Source organism: Taudactylus pleione, unplaced genomic scaffold, assembly GCF_031769625.1.
Source record: "Taudactylus pleione unplaced genomic scaffold, aTauple2 ptg000386l, whole genome shotgun sequence".
In the NCBI taxonomy this organism is placed as follows: Eukaryota; Metazoa; Chordata; class Amphibia; order Anura; family Myobatrachidae; genus Taudactylus; species Taudactylus pleione.
Window position 1 is genome coordinate 8,466,899 of NW_028284787.1, and position 21,977 is coordinate 8,488,875.

At 45.7% G+C, this 21,977-nt stretch overlaps 1 protein-coding gene and 1 pseudogene across 5 annotated transcripts in view; both read right to left on the bottom strand.

Moving 5' to 3' along the window:
* Window positions 1-21,977, bottom strand: part of TRIP13 (thyroid hormone receptor interactor 13) — a 186,248-nt gene that overhangs the window by 113,656 nt on the left and 50,615 nt on the right. The window lies entirely within an intron of this gene.
* On the bottom strand, window positions 2,839-2,939 carry LOC148507719 (U6 spliceosomal RNA; annotated as a pseudogene).

Sequence of the window (21,977 nt, forward strand, 5' to 3'; positions counted from 1 at the left end):
GCTGTCCACAGACTTCTCTTAACAAGAGTATACATTGAGGCCAAGCCACGGCCGAACAGTCAACCCAGACCATTCTGGAGGTCCCACTAATTACAGGGTTGTCAACCAGTGGAAGGGTAAAATCATAAAAGTCTCCAACGGGTGGAGATCACACTGGGCATGAGGAAGATGTGGCATCGAGAGAATACAACTCCTTTCAGAGGTTTAAACATCGGTATAACCCATTCTGTAAACAGGGATAAAACAGCAACTGGAACCCTGCAGCTGAAAAGAAAACCATAGTAACAAACCCCAAACAACTTCCAACGTGATGGAAGTGCGTAGTCAGTACAGCTGTTGGCACGAACATAGTCGGAAAACAACCGGGATACCCTAGCAGTTAAAAAATCACGGATGCAACAGCCATACAGGGAGAGCGAGCTACCAATATGGGGAAGCCTCCCAAAGGCAAGGCTAGAGCACTAGGACAACCCTGACGGCACGCGTAAGTACCTGAAAGTGTAATTAAAGTATCAATAGATAGTGAACAGGAAAACCAACCAGGCCTCCTGCATGGAATAATGACTGTCACATCTTAATGTAAGGGTGTGCACTAGCCCATAGATGCACCACAGTCCAGAACCCCAACAGATTTTAGTAGAATATTGTCACTAATCTCTATGTTGGAACTATGAATCCACACGTCAGGAAAGCTCTAAAGGTGTAGGGTCAACTGATAGGAACAGGTACCAAAAAAGAGCAGATGGCTGCTAGGACAGCAGCTTGGGTGCGAAAGGGAGAATAACGGCTATGTAATGTCAGGTTGCATTATTAGGAGCATCTTCCGAAGCTGTAATGGAGTAAGCCCGCTTACCTGTGAGCGACCAGAAACCCTCTAGACTCTGCAGAGTTACACTGACCTTTTCCATCTCACCGCAACCAGCCTTGTCAGGTATAGAGAATAGCATCGGTGGACTAAGAACCAATGTTCTACAGCGTGGACGTCAGTCTGGAGATGTTGCAGTAGAAAATACTGTAAATACTAGCAGTGTTAGTGGAGATATGAAGGTCCTACAACAAGACCACATGCTAGTTCCATTAGGGACATGTACCTATATAGAAAACATACCCCCCAAAAAACAGTCTGCTAGTGTAATTATCTTTACATTAACACTTATAATGGAGCAGCACGTATTAGCCAAAGAGACAGAATCCCTGTACCGGTCAAGGTGCACATAGAATATCATATATGAGATGATGGATCACCACCAGTGACCCCTGACATTATAAGTCACAACGATAGGGATATTTTGAAACAAACAATAAAACTGAACCACAGGGTCAAGGATTTACTTGATGCCCACCAAGATAATACAACCCAGGCCTGACAGTGTCTATATCAGTGGGCAGCCCTCCTGCCTTCAGTCATAGGAGCAGTAACTGCAGTCTGTTGGAAAGTAACCAAATAAGCCCCAAGGTTGGAATAGAACCTGGATTTCCTATGTTCTGATAGGAAATGTACCTAGGGCCCACTGCTTCAGAGACTCATCTTACTGAAATAGCTTGGTCACTCTGTGATACCGGAATTTATACCGAGAAGGGTACCTGTACATAGACATAGAATGTGTATGTTATCCCAATAAAAGAAGGGATATATCTGTAGTCATAACCTCAGTTAGGGTGGAAACAGGTTTCCCACTTATTAGGAAATATTCATACAAAGGATGGGAATATATTAGTATAGACAGCCACATACAGACAGCATAAACATAGTTGCATGGGAAGTCAATCTCTCTGAAAGGAAGAGTTAGTCCCAACAGATTAAGTTTACTTGTCAGACTCCTGCACCAGGAGATAAGAACTGACACAGAACTTAACATATTGCATTCTTAATGTCTTCTATTTTGTGCATCGGTTCTTTAAGTACTTACCGGGCACTGTAAAGTGCGCCACTGGAGTGTAGGTATAAATAATATGCCCCCCCGCAAAAAGGGGTGCCTTAGATATTGTGGTGAGACAGAATGCCTCCCTAGAACAACATTAGCTGAACCTAGACACCTAATGCCCCAGGAGCTTAATGCAAGTACATATTATTTTATACATGTGTGGTCAGAAGGCCACAGGACATATATATAGGGTCCCGAACTAGAAGTCACAATTTAAGTGTTATAACAAGACTCTAGTCTATAGAGTCACCTAATAAATTGTATACTGGACTTTAGAACCCAGCTTTCCAAAGAAATTTATTTTTATTTTTTTTTTGGCGTGCTGCCGAAGCGAGCACCCAAGAATAAATATATAGCCTATAACTCCTGGTCCCAGGTGGCATCCCCTCTGGGCACTAACCGGGTCCATAGGCTAGCCTGTTATAATTAATGTTGGAAATATAGGTACACCTAAAGACTGTGGCATTGTAGGTATACCTATTTTATACATATATTTATGCATGCACCGACATATATAACTCTGTAAAGCAGTTATTGTTCCAAACGATCGCATCGAGTCATTCCAGCCTCTAATCGCAGCATCTTACCATTTAAATATGCTAGATATCAGACATAAAACTGATAATAACAGATCCTGCCTTTGTCTTTAAGGTAAGGACAAGAAGCGATACCTTGTACATATATATCTATACATGCATACACATACCTACAAAACAGAATAATAGGTGACGATAATACTTTAAAGTAGAACATGAGCAATAGTTAGCTAGCCATGTAAGGAACTGACCCAAGATCATGGTTGAGGCAATGACAGAGTTCACTCTGGACATGTATATGTTATAAAGCAGAGCTTAGTATAAAATACACACACGTCTGTCAGCTACGGCATAGGGGCAGGATCTTTCTGCTACTTTTGAATATGGAACACTTCACGAATTTGCATGTCATCCTTGCGCAGGGACCATCTAATCTGTATCGTTCCAATTTTAGTATATGTGCTGCTGAAGCAAGCACTTTGAGGCTTCACCATACACAGGATTAGGGCATGTGTTTTTCCACCATGCCAGCCTGCGACATATAAATAGCAAACAAGTTGGTGTTTAATCCCACACAGTATGAGGCTAGCAAGGCTAACCACACCGCCAACTATGTTCCTGTAGCGCTATCAACATCAGGATTCTACCGGGTTGTAGAACATAAGCTTTAGTGCATATCCTGAACTATTGTACACTAGGAGACAAAAACAGCACGTGTTGCTGCAGTGTAGATTTGTAATATTCTACGTGCTGCCGAAGTGAACACATAATATACAATATTACTGATTATTGTATCTCCCCTGTCAGCTTAGTGCAAAAACTGTGATACCGTTACTAACTCCAGTTCACAGTGGTGTAGCTGTATCTATACTCAAAATGTGAGCGCTCCTATGGTACTTTGAGAAGCACTGTAGTGGCTATAAATGTAGCAGAGTGGTGAGGAGAGCAGGCATAGACATATGCATACATCCAATTATAAAGGGAGGATTCTAATTTTAAACGCATATGCTTCGTGCCCAAAGAATAGTGGTGCTACTAGCAGTAGCCGCTTGCGGTGCCTCCCCAACATAAAATTAAATGAAGGACCCGCAGGGACGTGAAGGTGCGCACCGGCTGAAATCCATTCTAGACAGCTATATGTGTCAACCCTCCTCCTAGCAGCACAGCGTCTAGCATTGAAGCTCCCCATACTGCACTGCCTTCCTAGGAGCAGAAGGACGCGGCTTTCCATTATAAAAGAAACACGAGGGGGGAGCCGCGCAGTGCACGCTCTGTAATTCCCTGCTATGGGAGCGCGGGGTGCAGCGGTCTCTCTCAGAGTATCGAGGAGGGAACCAGGCGTGTGGGAGACAGTCGCTGCTGTCACACTGTATAATATAAGCCCATTACCCCCAGCAGAGTGTGCCAACTGCGGGGGTTGCGGACAGTGGAGCTTTTATAATACAACTCCCGGCGGAGGAAAAGCCAACAGGGAGTGTAATCCTGACAGCTGCTAGTAGCCGTATGTCTCGGCGCGGCTGCAATTACTGAGGGCCGCGTTTCAGAGCCGAGCACGCCCGCGGAGAGCCCGAATACTGATGGTGCCGCTGGTATGCAGGATGCGCCAAACACCGGCAGCTATGGGCGGCAGGCTGAGCTATGGCCGCCGATAATGAGCACCGCCCCCGCTAGCTGTCTGCCCCCTAAACACCGCTACTGAGTTCTCAGTCCACGAGGAGGGACTCGGTGAAAGGTGGTGCGCGGGATGCGGGGGGAGGATGGTCGGGTCTATCCTAACAGTGACAGCCTTGGCAGGTCACTGAGCACAGCTATGTCTCCGCTGCTCCTGCTTAACCAGGAGCAGTGGTATACTTACAGGCTGCTGCGGCCGGGATGCTGGGCTGAGGGGGCAACAAGGAAATCCGGACAGAGCCGATGTCAGCTGTGGCAGGTCCTTGCAGGGTCCGATGACTCCATGATGTGCGCCCCCCTCCATAGGGTCACCGGACACAGGCTGCAGTAGCCTCCCGGCAGCTCCCCCGTAGCAGGCAGACTGCCACAGCTAGCAATCTGTCTGTCCTCATGTGTATATAAAAAATTAAAAGATAAAAAATCTATGAAAAGGCTGGAGGCAGCCTGATGTGCTACTGGCTCTCTCGGGCACATTTTCTAAACTGGGGCTGATGGGGCATAGAGGGGGAGGAGCCAGTCACACTTCTAAATTATTTAAAGTGCCAAGGCTCTACTCTACCACCGTCTATACCCCACTGTCTTGAACTCCAGTGTCCCCTAGTGGATGAAGGAGAAATAATGTACAATTGTTACAAAAAACTTGTGTTGATGAAGACAGTTACCATTACCGCATATTGTATACTTGCATTACCATACCTATATGAATCATTACATGCTCTCTATTGAAAACATTAGAATTAGGCAAGGAGAAGATGAGCTGACACTGAAGCAGGCAATAATGGTCTCTGAATCAGAAATTATATAAAAGTTCCCTTAACAATGTATCAACAAATCTTTATAATTTGTTTAAATTATGACAACAACTAGCCATCAGGCCAATAGACATGGGATCAATAGAAATTATATTGGGAACCCTTACACCTATGACATCCCCCGAGACAGTAAGAACACTGCATTATCAACACAGAATCTCACCCAAAATGGCCGTCCGCATCATGGAGACAGAAAAACACAGGCTACTTCAATATGCCCTTAGGACAAAGCACAAGCCTGAGAAGCAAGAGATAGACTGCAATTGCTATGGTATGTCCCCGCACAGCACACTGAACATGCGCAGTACACGACAGAAGCCAGAAGTCTGGGCACACTCTAGTGACAGGACCAGCGCAGCCACAGAGTGCGAACCCAGAGGTAACGGGAGCATCATGACACGGCGGTGCAGGTAAGGTATATAAAGCCTGCACCTGTGCCCACCATATCACCTACCCTTGAAAAAGTCCCTACAGGGGACGAAACGCGTTTGAGAAACTTTTGTGACTTTCATTCATCTTGCCCCATTGACTTTTTGGATCTGTACATTGCTTGTGAATGTTTGTATATTTTTAGTGTAATCACCTTTTGAGCTATACCTGTACCACAAGGACCGGAAAGTTGTGTGGACAGGCAATAAAGCAATTTTTTACCTTACTCTCCATGTAATAGTGTATTTACCATGGTCTAGCCGGACCTATACCCACCCCTCATACCCACACACATTAACCCTGTGGAGCAAGGGCGCCAGGTGGACCAGCAGGCAAGCGGCAAGATCCGGATAAGTCTGCATAACTTACCTACTTGCACTGCGTTCTAGTGCTCACCAACACCTGATGCTCCAGTTCTGTGTTTTTTCTTTCTTTCTTTATGTGTGACATCTGAGGTGGAGAGGCGACTAGACTATACTTATACCAGTGGAGAAGGGAAAATACCTTTCCAGTGAAGCACATCAACAGTGACTTACCATAACAACTCATTTTGGGTATCTAAAAGAACACACTGCCCAAAGTTTTTGCAAACCAGGCATTGTAATGATTTATTGGACATTAGACCTTTCAAGAACACCAACCCCACAGAACTACAAGGTGGATTACACCGGGACCTATGCAAAACCCTACAACATACATGTTCATGTACAGAATATCTGACACTGCAAGCGTTTTAGACTTTTAAACTATACCTCAAAGCGCTTACACAAACCCTTGTTATATTACACTGAACAATACGTTGTTCCGCGCAGGCACCCTCCCTCATCCCCGAACATGCACAACCTGTCGTTATCGGCAGGTTGGCTTGCATGTTCAGGTGATGATTGATGTCAAAAACTACCAGCGGGAGCGCGCTTCGCAGGTCGTTTTCAACATTTTAAAGCACGATCTATGAACGATTATGATGTCGTAATCGTTCATTTTAATCGTCAAGTGGATATGCACCTTAAGCCTCAAACCCAAGTGCGCTATAACAGAGAAGGGAGCCCATGCACAGTTTCCACGCGGGCCCCCCTCTCTAAACAGCACGTTCCAGTAGATTCTGAAACCTGAACCTTTATAAAAATAAAGTGTGCCCAGAAAGGATTTTTCAATAGTGGAGTACCGAACCATTTTTATTAACAAATTTGCTCAGACAACAGAATTGTCTGAGGGCAGTGTTCACTTTAATAACTTAGAGAAAGGGTCATTTATTTTGCGTACCGTTAAAGCCCTTTTTTGTAAACTGTAGGTGGACACAGATAATGGTGAAAACCAGAGACAATCCTTGGTGAGGTGTCTATGTTCCACTACAGACTCAAAAAACCATTCAATGGTAAGTACAAAACTCCCCTTTACTACATTCTACAGCCATACCCTCTTGAATCAGAATCGCATTGCTAGATGTCCCAAGGCTACTGTCAAGAAAAGACTTGAAAACTACTCTTAGCAAAGATACCTTCCGCAGAGACTAAAATGGAAACTTTGAAAGCGGTATGCATGGGCAACAGAGGTCACTCAGAAAACCTGACTCATGCTGCAGTGTGTTGTCAACCCAGGGTGTACCAGTCAACTTTACACTGTATAGGTGGGTCTGGTTGCTGACCTGAACCAGCAGGCAGCAACAAAGGAGGAATGGCATCCTTGCTTAGGGTTCTGAAAGTACATAGAGGGCATCTGATTGACAGAGCTCCTAAATCTTCAGATATAGATAATTTCAGATATAAAAGTTTTAGAAAATCTACTACATGCAAGATGTAAGGCTCTGCTTCCATGTAGTTACTATGGTGAGAATGCAAAGATTTCACCACTACAGATGTGTCCACATACATCTATCCTCCGCGCGCTACAAGTCGGGTTACACAATGCTTGAGCGCCGTGCAACTCAGTAGCGCTTAGGGTCTTTTTATGCAATTTTTCCCTTAAAATGAGTCTTTATATCCGCATGTGAAATGCTACATTACAGTGTCAGTGACTGACACTATAACGTAGCATTTCGCTTGCAGATACAACCGCAGTTACACAGAATATAGGCATGCTGCATATCATTTTAATAAGCAGCTTATGCTGATGTGTCCTATTCGTATGTCTTTGCCAATAAGATGCATTTCAAAGGGAAAAGTCACACACACCCAAAAAAAAAAAGAAAAAAAAAAAAAGAAGATACTCTGCTCTACTAAGACATGGCACGAATAGAAGGGCTGTTTAATGCGCAAGGAGGCTAGATGTGGACACACCTGTAGTTACTGATCATCACCATCTTTTATTTATATATAGTGCCCACATATTATGCCACGCTTTACAGAGAATATTTAATAACGGGAAAAAAAAAAATGTTGAACATGGTACATCCTCCAAAAACACCTGGAAGCAGGGTAGAAAGGTCTGGAAAGCTGCAATTACAAGTGTCTCTTTGTTCCACTGTCACTCCTTATTCCAATTACATCACACCACTGATTGTGACAAAAAATTGACAACCGCCATTGGCATTTTTAATCTTAGTGCTCAATAATAATAATTCTGCACTATTGAAGTCATACACTATATCACCACCATTATGTAAATTGTTATACTGCTACCTTGTGTGTCAGTTGTAGTGAGATTGTAAGCAGTACCCTAAAGTTTCACGTCATTATATATTTGTATCATGAGCCACGCAAGGTACTATTGGTTGTAATACAATTTAATGCACAGTGATGTATAATGAGAGTTATGGTAAAACTTACCTTTGTTAACTCTCTTTTTTCTAAGTCCATAGGGTCCACAGGGAGACTTTGGGGTGTAGGTGGCGGGCACCACAAAGTTAAAGCTATTAGCTCCCAGGATGCACTGGTCCAACCCCCTATATCCCGCTCCCGAGCCACCTCAGTTTGTGACAAGCCAAAGGCCGGAGGAGGAGAAGAGAGAAGGAAGACTGGTACACACAAGAATCATACTCTCACGTAGGAGACGGGAAACCGGTGACCAGAAACATAGCCCATATGAAGCCAGGTGCGTCAGGACGGGTGCCCTGTGGACCCTATGGACTTCAAAGAAAGAGCGTTACCTTTTGTTAAGTTTTACCATAACTCATTTTCTTCTTCAGGGTCCATAGGGCTCCACAGGGAGACCTTGGGGATGTCCCAAAGCAGTCATTTAAGGATGGGGACGCTCCTGAGCTGAGAGGAGAATCCAGCGCCCAAATAAAGCATCCTGAGAGGCAAATGTATCAAAGGCATAAAACCTCAGAAATGTATGGACAGAGGACCACGTGGCCGCCTTACAAAGCTGTTCAGCTGAGGCGCCATGGCAAGTTGCCCACAAAGGACCCACAGAGCGAGTAGAGTGAGCAGTAACAGTAGCCGGTACAGGAAGGCCTGCCTGCGTGTAAGCCTGTGAGATAGTCATGCAAAGCCATCTAGCCAATGTCTATTTGTTGGCTGGCAATCCCTTCTTTTGAAATCCATAGAGCACAAATAAGGAGTTTGATCGCCAAAGGGAACTGGTACGGTCCACGTATATCCTGAGGGCATGGACCACATACAAGGAGCCCTCACCTGTCGATAGGTCTTGTGATTGAATGGCCGGGACTACAGTTTCCTCATTAATGTGGAAACTAGTAACTACTTTAGGAAGGAAACCAGGGAGAGTGCAAAGCACAGTCCTGTCCTGATGGAATATCAGAATGGGGAGCGACAGGAGAGCGCCCCTAAATCTGACATTTCTGGCGGACGCCAAAGCTAGAAGAAAAAGTATTCGCTGTGAGCCACTTGAGTTCCACAGAATCCAGCGGTTCAAACGGAGGATAAATATTTAAAAAGAAAATGTGGCTGCGCTAAAACAACACTAGTATGGGATATAATAAATTTATTAAGTAATAAAAAGGCTGTATTGTACATAGATATGTAACGGCATCAATAAAAGTATATAAAATGTATATGATATATGACAATACAATTATTGATTAAAGTATTTGATAAATGTGTCATATAGATTTAAGAAAAACAAAATGAAGACAGAATAAAAAACAAACTTAAAAAAACAAGCTAAAAATTCCCTGCAAGGAAAAAAATTCAGTTCTTTCCGGCTGTATAGTGGAATAGCCTTGAGTTTGGAGAATTATGTCCATTGAAATCGCAGTGTTTAATAACACCAGATCTGCGGCAGCTCAGCGGCTAGAAAGGTACTCCTTAGCTTGTCAGCATAGAATATATAATTTGTAAAAAAACATAGAATGGGCTCACCCACTTAAGTTCTCGAGGCTGCAGCGTCTGTACAATGATCCCTTGTAGGGCGGCGTTCCGCTGTAAGACTGAACCCTGAGTCTCAGTGCGGCGACACGCACCTTCACTAAGCAGCTCAGGACGCTCAATTGACGAGGAGTCACACGGTACCTTCAACGGGACATCAGGTCTCTTTGTCCGTGACTGATCCGTAGGTCAGCACGGAACGCCGCCCTAAAAAGGAACAGACGCTGCATCCTCGAGATCTTAAGTGGGTGAGCCCATTCTATGTTTTTTTACAAATTATATATTCTATGCTGACAAGCTAAGGAGTACCTTTCTAGCCGCTGAGCTGCCGCAGATCTGGTGTTATTAAACACTGCGATTTCAATGGACATAATTCTCCAAACTCAAGGCTATTCCACTATACAGCCGGAAAGAACTGAATTTTTTCCTTAAAGGGAATTTTTATCTTGTTTTTTTCAAGTTTGTTTTTTATTCTGTCTTCATTTTGTTTTTCAGAAATCTATATGACACATTTATCAAATACTTCAATCAATAATTGTATTGTCATAGATCATACGCATTTTATATGCTTTTATTGATGCCATTACATAAATATGTACAATACAGCCTTTTTATTACTTAATAAATTTATTATATCCCATACTAGTGTTTTAGCGCAGCCAAATTTTCTTTTTAAATATTTATGCTTCTGAAATTTTTGCACACTCTTCCTTTTCGGCAGCAGCATTCTAACACTATCAGGTCCTATAGGAAGCGCTATTATTTAACAGTTTTTCTCTTTTCGTTCAAACGGAGGACCCTGGAGGCCAGAAAGTACTACTGTCAAATAAGAAGGAGCCACTGGAGGCACAAAGGGAGGTTGTAAACGGAGGACACCCTGGAGGAAGGTGTGGACATCCGTAAGTGGAGCAAGTCTACGCTGGAAAAGCATAGTATTGACTACAAAGCTACAGAATCCTTTGGACCTCAGGAGGGATGTCTCAAGAGCCAATCCAACAAAGACAGACGACCCAGGTCCAAGTAAAGGCAAGGACCCTGAGACAACAGGTCCTGTCGTTGAGGCATTAGGAACAGAGTGTTGATGTAGAGACGCCAAAGATCTGAGTACCAATGACGTCTGGGCCAAGCTGGAGCCACCAGCAGGACACTGCCTCAGTCTTGTTTGAACTTCCAAAGAACTTGAGGAAGAAGGGAGACTGGAGTGAATAGGAATGCAAACTGGGTCCACTTCACTGATAATGTGTCTACAATCCAGCTTGAGGGAAGGCCAGGACTCTGGAGATCTGAAACACCTGGGGGTCGTAATTCCTAGGACGACACCACTGGAAATACGTATGCCACACTCCTAGCAGAAGCCGGCTTACGCGCTCTAAGCATCGTGTTGACGACAGAGCAAAATAATTCTTTGGAGGAGGGACGTCTCAAGAGCCACGCCGTCAAAGACAGACGATCCAGGTCCTGGTAAAGGCAAGGACCGTGAGACAACAGGACCGGACGTTGAGGCAGTAGGAACGGAGTGTCCATGGAGAGACTCAGAAGATCTGAGTATCTATGACATCTGGGCCAAGCTGGAGCCACCAGCAGGACAGATCCTCCGTCTTGTTTGAACTTCCGAAGAACTTGAGGAAGAAGGGAGACTGGAGGGAAGAGGTACAGAAACTGGAAGGTCCACTTCACTGACAGAGCGTCCACCAAGGTTGCCTCGGCATCTCTTGTTCTAGAGCCGTACACTGGTAATTTGTGATTGTGTCGGGTGGCCATGAGGTCCACCTCTGGGAGGACCATTTGTTCACTAGGAGTAGAAACACTTCTTGGTGAAGAGACCATTCCCATGGATGCACCACGTGACGGCTGAGGAAGTCTGTTTCCCAATTGAGAACTCCCGGAATGAACACTGCCGAAATGGTCGGGAGGTGACACTCTGCCCATGTCAGAATGTGTGACACTTCTGTCATTGCTGCCCGACTTAGAGTGCCTCCTTGATGTAAGCTACCATGGTGGCGTTGTCGGACCGAACCTGCACTGGAATTTCGAGAGGTATGTGTTTGGCCATCTTGAGGGCCCTGTAGACGGCCCGAAGTTCCAATATGTTGATTGGAAGTGTTGCTTCGACTGCTGTCCAATGACCCTGAAAAGAGTGCGGACCAGTCACCTGCGCCCCAGCTCTGAAGACTGGCGTCCATTGTTAAAAGAACCTAGTCCGGGATCCAAAAGGGGCGACCATTGGTAAGATGAGACGTCAGTAGCCACCAAGACAGAGACAGACGCACCTCCGGGGATAGCACTATTGTCTGAGCTTTGATCCGGTGGGGCATTCCGTTAAACTGGAGAGGATCAGCCCCTGCAGAGGCCTTGAGTGAAATTGAGCATATTCCACCATGTTGAAGGCAGACACCATGGTTCCCAGTACCTGAGTCGCCAAGTGTATTGACATCCGGCGACTGTGGAGGCATCTGCGTATCCGTAGTTGTAACGTGGAGATCTTGTCTGAAGTCAGAAAAAATCTCTGCTGTTGAGAATCCAGGAGGGCCCCCAGATGAATAATCCTCTGCGAGGATTCAGGGAGGACTTCTTCCAATTGACCAACCACCTGTGGACCAGAAAGAGTAGAATAGTAACCAGTCCCTTGCTGGGCTAGTGGAACTGGCACAATTACCCCTGCCTGCAGCAGGGACTGTATGGCTTTCTGGATCTGTAAGGCCTTGTTCTTGTCTGAAGAAGGGCCTGTGCAGAAAAACTGGTGAGGAGGTCTTCGGATGAATGAGAGGGTGTATCCGAGAGACACCACTTCTCTTATCCAAGAGTCCTTGGTGGTTTGACACCAGCACTGGGCGAACTGCTGTCAAACTGGGGTCCCCTAGAGGGAGGCCCACCCAGTCAGGCTGAGGGTTTATCCTCTGGCTTGGAGGCCGGACGTCTTGTGCGCCAGGCCTGGTTCTTAGGTTTGGCAGCCGACTGTCTAGGAAAGGACTACCCTTTAAATTTACCTTGGGGACAAAAAGGACCTAAAGGAGTAGGCACTAAACTTTGAAGGAGCCGAAGGCAGAAACGCAGATTTTGATTTTGCCAACGTGTCCACAATCTTGTCCAGGTCTGGACCAAACAAAATCTCCCCATTATAGGGTAAGGTTTCCAGGCCTTTCTCAGAATCGGCATCCGCACTCCAAGAGCGTAGCCACAGGGAACGTCGAGCAGACACGGCCGCGGCCCTGGATGTCAGTAGACTAATATCTAGAGCGGCCTCACCGATATATGCAGCCACATCCCGGATGTGGCCAACCAGCGACACCTGATTCTCCGGAGCTTCAGAGGAGAAGGAGTCCACAAGTGCATCGGCCCAACACTCTATAGCCTTAGATACCTAGGAGATAGCCATGGACAGGTGGGCAACAGCTCCTGAAAGAGTATATCGATTTCAAGTAAGTTTCTACTTTCCTATCTGTAGGGTCTTTCAAGTAAGGAATGGAAGGCATAGGTAACGTTGCACTTCTAATCAATCTTGTAACGTGGGAATCCACTGCAGGGGTGATTCCCACTTTTTACAATGAGCCTCAGGAAATGGGTAACATGAAACCTCTTACCTGGTCCACCAACTAATCTGACAGGGGGAACACTGCCGAAGTCACCTTTATTTGTTTAAAAAGAGGGTGATTGGATTTAGGCGCTGGCTCGTCATCCTCTATAACCAATACTGATCTGACTGCACGCACCAAGGCAGGGATATTAATCTTAGATTTATTCTCCACCTCTTGCAAAGGGGAGTCTGGGTTAGAGGTGTCAGCTACTTCTCCATCATCAGATGACATCCCAGACTCTGATAGCTGAGTGGATTGAGATGACACTACAGGACGCTTAGCTGGCCGTACAGGTCTCTCATTCTGCAACATGATCTGAATGGTCGTAGAGGAAGCAGCCAGACTCTGCACTGAAGTAGAGAAAACATCCACCCATGGTGGAGGTATACCCTGTGGTAATCCCAGAGTGGGAAGGACAGCCTGCTGTGACACAGGAGGGGTCTGCAAGATGAGCATGGAGTGAGGGTGGAAGTGCAGTTACAGGCCCTCACAGCGCTGATATATTGTCTCAGCTGGATTATCTGGCCACCGATAGTAGAGATTTGTACCCTCACGGACTCACTTCGCTCGCCACAGGCTTCTATTTGGTTAAAGCTAGATCCCCTTCAGTTTCTGTACCGACGTCATCAGCTACTGTTCAACGTCATTCCCTACCATCCGAGTGGGCATAGACGTTGAATATAATATTGTGGTGAGCGTAGCGAGCCTGCGAGGGGACAAGTTTCTTTTTTTAGTGAACTGTGGGCAGGGAACCGCTATTATGCCCTCACTTGGAGGAGTAGGCAGGGACAAGAGAAGAGGCAGGGTGCCACTGGGTATTAGAGGGGGAGAGGAGCTGCAAACAGGTGGAAGGGCAGGCAGGGACAAGAGAAGGGGCTGAGTGTCACTGGGTATTACAGGGGGAGAGGAGCTGCAGACAGGTGGAGGGGTAGGCAGGTACTAGAGAAGGAGCTGGGTGCCACTGGGTATCAGAGGGAGAGAGGAGCTGCAGACAGGATGAGGGGGAGAGGAGCGGGCCTCGTGTCTGCATGGCATGCACTTCTACCTGGACAGCGGTGCATCTGTTATTCCCCTCCCCCCCCGCACCACACCAAGCCCACCCGCAACACTACCTGCTTTAGGGTGCCGGGTGTCATTTTCAAGCCGGTGGCCAGGTCGCAGTCTTCACGCCGGGGCGGGGAGGCGGTCCGCAGTGTTCTTCGCGCCAAGGAGGGGAGGCGGCCTGCAGTGTTCTTCATGCCGGGGAGGGAAGGCACCGGCGGACTGCAGTGTTCTTCATGCTGGGGAAGGGAGGCAGCCCACAGTGTTCTTCATGCCGGGGAGGGGAGGCAGCCAGCAGTATTCTTAACGCCGGGGCAGTCCACTCAGAGTCACGCTGGCATCGCTGCGTGAGCTGCTGCTGCAGCATCTAGGGGTGTGTAAGGGCTGGCTCCACTTCAGTTTTGTTGTCTCCCTTGCAGCCGGGCCAGGGGAGACATAAATCATGTAACCAGGAGCCGGGGAGTGGCCGGCAGCGGAGCGCGTCCCCGGGGACTTGCCCATTCTGAAAAAGTGAGTGCCCGGTCCTCATTAGTGGGTAAAATACGCGCTATAGCGCGTATTTGTGAACACTGTGAACCACCCAACATCACCTGTATTAGGGCATTAATTAGAAATAGGGTATAGACATATGCTGACAGAGAAAAGAGACACAGACAGGCAGCCCTAGCACAAGTCACATACAATGCAGGAATTACTGCAAATTGCCACTACACTCAACTACACAGACTCAGTGTCTGGTAGGAAATAGTGCTACATAGGCTGACCCTGGGGAGAGGTATGTAGGGGGACCGGACCACGTGTTGTCCTGGGAGAGATGCGACTGCACAGTTAAGAAAATGGCAGCCGGAGACCTCAGAGGGGGCGTGGCCGGAGGAGGAGAACAGCTCAGAAGCCAGACCTCAGAGGAAAGGCGCCCTGAGCTGAGGAGCAGCTTAAACAGGGACGCTGTCTCCCCTGGCCGATTATTAACCCCTGGGACGCTGGATTCCCGCATCAAAATCCCCATGGTGGTCCCGCCTTACATGTCCCCTAAAGTCCGGTTGCAGTCTGGGTCCCCTCCGGAGGACCCGACTAAAGTTGACCCCCGGAATGCCCGCCGAGATCCCCAGATCGGTACTGGCGTTGCAGCCTGGAGGGGTGGCGGAGCAGCAGCGCAGATGTCCCTCGGACAGTCTGCTGCTGCGCGCTCAAGATGAAGAAAAAGTAAAACTAAAATAATAAGCTTAAGGGCTGCCTAAGCAACCCCCTGCGTAACGGTGAGCCGACTCTGGCCGCGCACCAACGAAACTGAGGTGCCTCTGGCTTGTGGGTGGGGTATAGGGAGTTTGGACCCGATGCATCCTGGGAGCTGGTAGCTTTAACTGTGTGGTGCCCGGAACAGTTCCATCACCTACACCCCCACGTCTCCCTGTGGAGCCTATGGACCCTGAAGAAGAAAGCATGATCATGGAGGGCAGGTAATCTGAATGCACAGATCAATAGAATGTTAATTCCAAGAAGCCTGAGAGAGTGGCATGTGTAGTTTAAATTAGTATGTATATCACTGAGGATATCCTGTAAGCAGAATTAGCAATTACCTGTGCAGATCAAGGTGCCCCAAGTACTGGAGATTGGTAAACATACAGTCTTTATCTAAGCCTACCTAAAGATAACGTAAGGCTGCCTAGCCATCTCCTAAAACAATGGGGGTCATTCAAACAGCAATCTGGTCACAAACAGGAATCAAAAGTCATCAATACATTTTATCTGTTTTTGATGTAAAATGTATATTTCTATAACTGCTAGGGGCTTCCAAAAATCATAGAAAAATGCCTGAAGTATGTACACTGGACTGGTGTGATTTGAGAGTCACTAAGACTTATGGTTTAGAAGAAATACAATATATAACAATCACACATCGTAGAGCAGTCGTGATCACATTAATTTAATAGCTTACATAATAGATATTAATGTGAACATACCATATTTCATGTAGTTATTACACAAGAGAAATTATGTACAGTTACTTGTACTTAGGTTAAAAAATGTGGGCAGTCCTCGTATGAATCCTGGGTTAAAAATCAAGCAAGCCAGTCATCGGTGACTTAGTGCCTGATATGAGTTGGGAATAAAGGAAGAGCATGTAGCTGAACACCTGGACAAACCGAGTAGCAATGCAAGAGGTGCAAATACTTTTGTTTTGCATGTGTGGTAAATACTGGCTGCTGTTGCATGTAGCCCACAAATGCTGGACAGCTTTATTTTTACACTGCAACTTGGATTTCATTTTGGACACAACTCTCAAATCTAAAGCTCTCTGTACATTTTAAATTTGCCCCAACTGCAGTGCAGCATGGTTTTACTTGGATGCAGTTACTTGCTCTTTCTTCCTTTATTCTCAACTCAGAATCAAGCCTTTGGTCATGACCTGAATATGGGAGATCAATTTGAGTTGAAGCCTTGAGGTGCATTTCCTGCCATGCCCGCCAGCCAGAATAAGCCGCATGTGATTCTGTGTAAGTTTCTCCCTTTTATTTTGAAATTTTAACAAGTGTTCTGTAACCAATTTTACTCATACCATTTCTGTAACTAAGCATTGTACTTTCTTTTGTAAATAAAGTGTTCCTTTATTAGTCTATTGGTGGTTTGTGTCGCCAACCCTGCTCAATTGCGATAGTGCTAGCGGACTTGTGGCCCATTTGTGTATTTACCATGAGTGGTGGCAGTAGAGAGGTGTTTGGAATAAGGGGCATAATATTCTGCAGCGCCATCACTACATCAGGATTTGGGAATCTGGATTACCACAGTCCTGACACTAATGTAGTATCAGTCAAGGTGATAGTCATAAGCTCTGACCTAGAAAACCAATGGATATCTACTGGGGACCCTGACGGCCAGTATTAGCATTTTCAGCAATTTGCGCTACAGTAGCTCTTCTGTGGGTTCAGACCAGATGGGCTAGCCTTTGCTCCATTAATGAGACGAGTGCCCATGACCCTGTCGCTGGTTCACCGGTTGTCCTTCCTTGGGCCACTGAATACTGGGAACACCCCACAAGACCTGACGTTTAGGAGATGCTCTGACCCAGTCTTTTAGCCATCACAATTTGGCCCTTGTTGCTCTGATACTTATGCTTGCCCATTTATCCTGCTTCCAACACATCAACTTCAAGAACTGACTGTTCACTTGTTACCTAATATATCCCGCCACTTTACAGGTAACATTGTAACAAGATAATCAATGTTATGCACTTCATCTGTCAGTGGTCTTAATGTTATGGCTGATTGGAGTATAGGCTCAATAGTTAACCACTTGCCTGGCACGGTTGTATCAGATACGACCACACCAGGCTGGGCTTTCCCTGACATGGTCGTATCTGATATGACCAGTCAGAAATACCCTATAGGCGGCTGTAGTAAGCTAATCTTCCCGCAGACGCCTACATCAGAGGGACCATCTGGTCCCTCTGCAAGCATGGCTGTCTCCAGCGTGTCCCGATCACTGCTGGCCACAGTGATCTGGCACTGTCAGCAACCCCACTCCCATAGAAGCAGCAGCCGCGGCTCATGTAGAGGCAGCTGTAACCTGATCACTGTGGCCAGCAGTGATCGGGAAGCTAGCTCCACCTCCTCCAGTAAAAAGCACTAGCGGCGGCTCTGGTAGCTGCCGCTGCTGGTATGTATCCGGGCTGCCAGCGGGACACCCACCCGCGCCGCGGCTCCGGAACTACAGTGATCACTGTTATGTACAGAAAGCAGCAGCCGCGGCTTTGGCAGCTGCTTCCATGTACCCAGGAAGTCTAGCACCCTCCACCCGGCCTCAGCTCATCCTCCTCCCCAATGATGCCAGTTTTTATAAGGGCATATATATATATATATATATATATATATATATTTTATTTTTTTTTTTATTATTATTCACTGACACACAAGTGGTTTGCCATTGCTGGTGGCCATCAATGTTGCACCATCAATGGCAACCTTCGATCGATGTTTAGGAAACATCGGCAGTTGTGGTCTACACAGATCGCTACACAATTGATGGCTTCTAACGATGGTTGAACCATCGATGGTACAGCTGTCAATGGCCATCACTACAGTAGAACATAAAAATTGCTATTTTTATTGTATACTGTGTTTTAAAAAAAAAAAATGTTTCAAATAAAATAGTGATGGATAAGTTTAAAATGATGTTCTTGACCTAATTCAATCATAAAAGAAACAGACAATTTTGGAGCAGTGTTTGGAAAAAGAATTAGTCAGTTAAGTGGTTAATTGAATAATTCAGGACATTTAGATGATTGCAAATAAATGCTATATTAACATGGAAATCTAGCGCTAGCCGTATCATGCGCGGAAGCACTCACTGTATTTGCGAAAAACACATTGAGAATTGTGCGATGATGATTGGCAGGGACAGAATTTTCTCTTAAGTTCTGTCCCTGCTTAAGAATGTTGATACATTCTAGTGATGATTCCTAAATTTGCAATGTGAATTTAAATAAAATTATCACACTACAATCCGCATTTGAAATGTAGATTGTAGTAAATAGGGGCCTAAGGGAGAAAAAAAAATAAAGAGATTGGTGCATGACCAAAGGAAACATTTATTTAATGGGAGATTAGAGCATGGGTGCAAATGGAACATGTGTTAATACATTTCAAAAGTATTAGATTGTTCCTTTATTATAAAGAAGGGACTTTGTTGACCTTAATAAGATCAGAACTGCAGTGCAGGGAAGCAAAGATAGTAGAGCTGCTGTCTGAATGACAGCCAGTTGGCTACTGCAAGTCAGGTGTGGTATGATGCTAATCTGTGGCAAAGGAAATGGGTGCAGGTGATGTGGCCATGGCAACCGAGGCAGAAACCATTGTAAAGTTGGTCCACTCCGTGGTTAGTAATCTGCCATTAGAGTAACAAGCAGTTAGCCTCAGCTTCCTGGGTGTGACTAGAGTAAGACCCATAGTCATGGAGACGGGGGCAGAATAGTAAAGATCCGGTTTGCATTATAATAAGGCAAAGGAAAGAGGGTTGCTTGGTAATGGTACCAACCCAAACTAAATCAGTGTACAGTATCGTGATATAAACGGGAGACTATCGTGATAAAAATATAATATGAATGTCAATATGGTGATGTGGCTAAATGGGATGATGGCGGAAAGAGTGGTTACAGTGAAAAGGAAGACGGGAAGAGAAATATAGATGGAGTTTTATGTGCTCCGTGTAAGCAGTGGAACAAAATGGATGTAATTAAAAAAACTAGGAAAGTAATATAGGAGACCCTACATTAAATATGCTACCAACATTGCATGGATAATAAAATTTGATGTGTACATGATAAAAACGTACAATAAAATACCACGTGTTATGTAGCTTGCCAAACCACAGTATAAGTATCCGTAAAGTCTGTACTAAACAAAATCACAAATAAGTTACTTTGCCGTTTGTCCTACTATATATGCTTGAAGTATTGTTCTATTAAGTATGTACTATTTTGTGTGTGTCGAGTCGCATTTTCGAAAATGACTCTACTCAATAGTCTCAGATTATGTATGCTGACATTAAGTTTGCTATGCAACAACTCGGTGGTCAAGGTAGGATATTTTTGTGAAAGCAATAGTACTTTTTAAATAATTTAAAGATATGTATAAAACATATTGCCATGTGTTTAGGTCCTTTGTGTATTTAATAGAAATATAATGTCAGGAGCTTGTAATTAAATTACTGGTAAAGAAAATACAGAATTATGGTATAACATACCTTTTGATAATTCTTTTTCTTCAAGGTCCATAGAGTCCACAGGAATTACCTTGGGATATATAATTGGATAGCATCCAATGCACCAAACAGCTACAGCTTTGGAGCTCCCAGCATGCACTGGTCCTCCTCCCCATACACCCCGCCCCCAGCCACAGGCATTCAGTTCGTAACCAAGCCTTGCGGAAAGAGACAGAGTGGAGAAAAAAGTGTCATGTACACAGGAAACACTCAACAAGCGAAGAGGGAATCTGTGATTAAAAAAAAGCCTAGGAACAGATCTCATCTGAGGCCAGGTGCGTCAGGGTGGGCGCCCTGTGGACCCTATGGACCTTGAAGAAAAAGAATCAAAAAGGTATGTTATACCATAATTCTGTATTTCTTCTTCGGGTTCCATAGGATCCACAGGAATTACCTTGGGACGTCCTAAAGCAGTTCCTTTAAGGTGGGGAACGCTCCTGAGCAGATAGGAGAATCCGCCAACCCAAAGGAAGCATCCTGGGAGGCATAGGTATCAGAAGCATACATTTGATAACATATTAATGGAAGACCAAGTGGATGCCTTGTGGAGCTATTCAGCAGAGGCGCCCTGTCTTACCGCCCACAATGGTCCCATGGACCGAATGGAATGTGCTGTCCCCTTGTTAGGAACAGGGGGTTCAGCCTGTGTATAAGCCTGAGAAATGGCCTTACAGAGCCAGTGAGCCAAGTCTGTTTGCTCGCTGGCCAACCTCTTTTGTGCAAACCATATAACAAAGAGAGAGTCTGATTCCCTGATGGAGCTGGTCTGCTCCCCGTAGATACGAAGAGCTCGATCCACATCCAGGGAAGCTTCACCTGTAGACAGGTCTGAACTTAAAGGCTGGGACTACAATATCCTCATTTATATGAAAACAGGAAACAACCTTTGGGAGGTAGCCCGCCTTGATACGGAGGACAGCTCTATTTTGATGAAACACCAAATATGGAGTGCGACATGACAGTGCTGCCAAGTCAGACACTCTGCGAGCTAAAGACATCGGCAGGAAAAAAAAAAGTCTTTGCCGTCAGCCATCTCAAGTCCACCTTATCCAAGGGTTCAAAGGGATGTGACTGCAGTGCCTTGAGAACCAAAGACAAATCCCACGATGCCACCGGTGGGAGGAATGGAGGTTGCAATCACAGAACCCCCTGTAAGAATGTTCTAACATCTGGCAGAGGAGCATCTTGCGCTGAAACCAAAACAGTCAAAGCTGAAACTTGGACTCTCAAGGTAGCCAGGCGAAGACCTAAGTTTAATTCAGCCTGGAAAAACCAAGTATCCTTGATACCTTGAACATCTTAGGTCATATTTCCTATGCGAACACCAAAGAAAAAAATTACTGCCAAACCCTCTGATAGATGCGAACAGAAGCAGGCTTCCTTGCTCTCAGCATCATCTTTATCACTGAAGGAGAAAACCCCTTGGCCTTTAAGACGGAAGACTCAAAAGACATACCGTCAAAGCCAGCCGAGGTAAACTGTTATAGGCCGGGACCCTGAATAAGCAGAACCTGCCGTAGAGGCAGTGGAAATGGTCCGTCTACAGATAGACGAGTCGGATCTAAGAACCAATGCCACCTGGCCCAGGCAGGGGCTATTAGTATGATCCTGCCACCCTCCTGCTTGAATTTTCTAACGATTCTTGAGAGGAGTGAGATTTGTAGGAAACAAGTATGTCAACCTGAAGTTCCATCTCACCACCAGAGCGTCCACAAAGGGGACTGAGGGGTCCCTTGTCCCCATACCTGGGGACCATGTTGTTTGACGTGATGCCAAGAGGTCTACGGCTGGTATCCCCCACCTGTCCCCAGGAGTTGACACACCTCCGGATGAAGAGCCCATTCTACCATATGAATGTCCTGGCGACCTAGGAAGTCTGCTTCCCAGTTGAGGACACCTGGGAAGAATATTGCAGAGACCACTGGAAGATGTATTCTGCCCACAGCAGAATCCTTGCCACTTC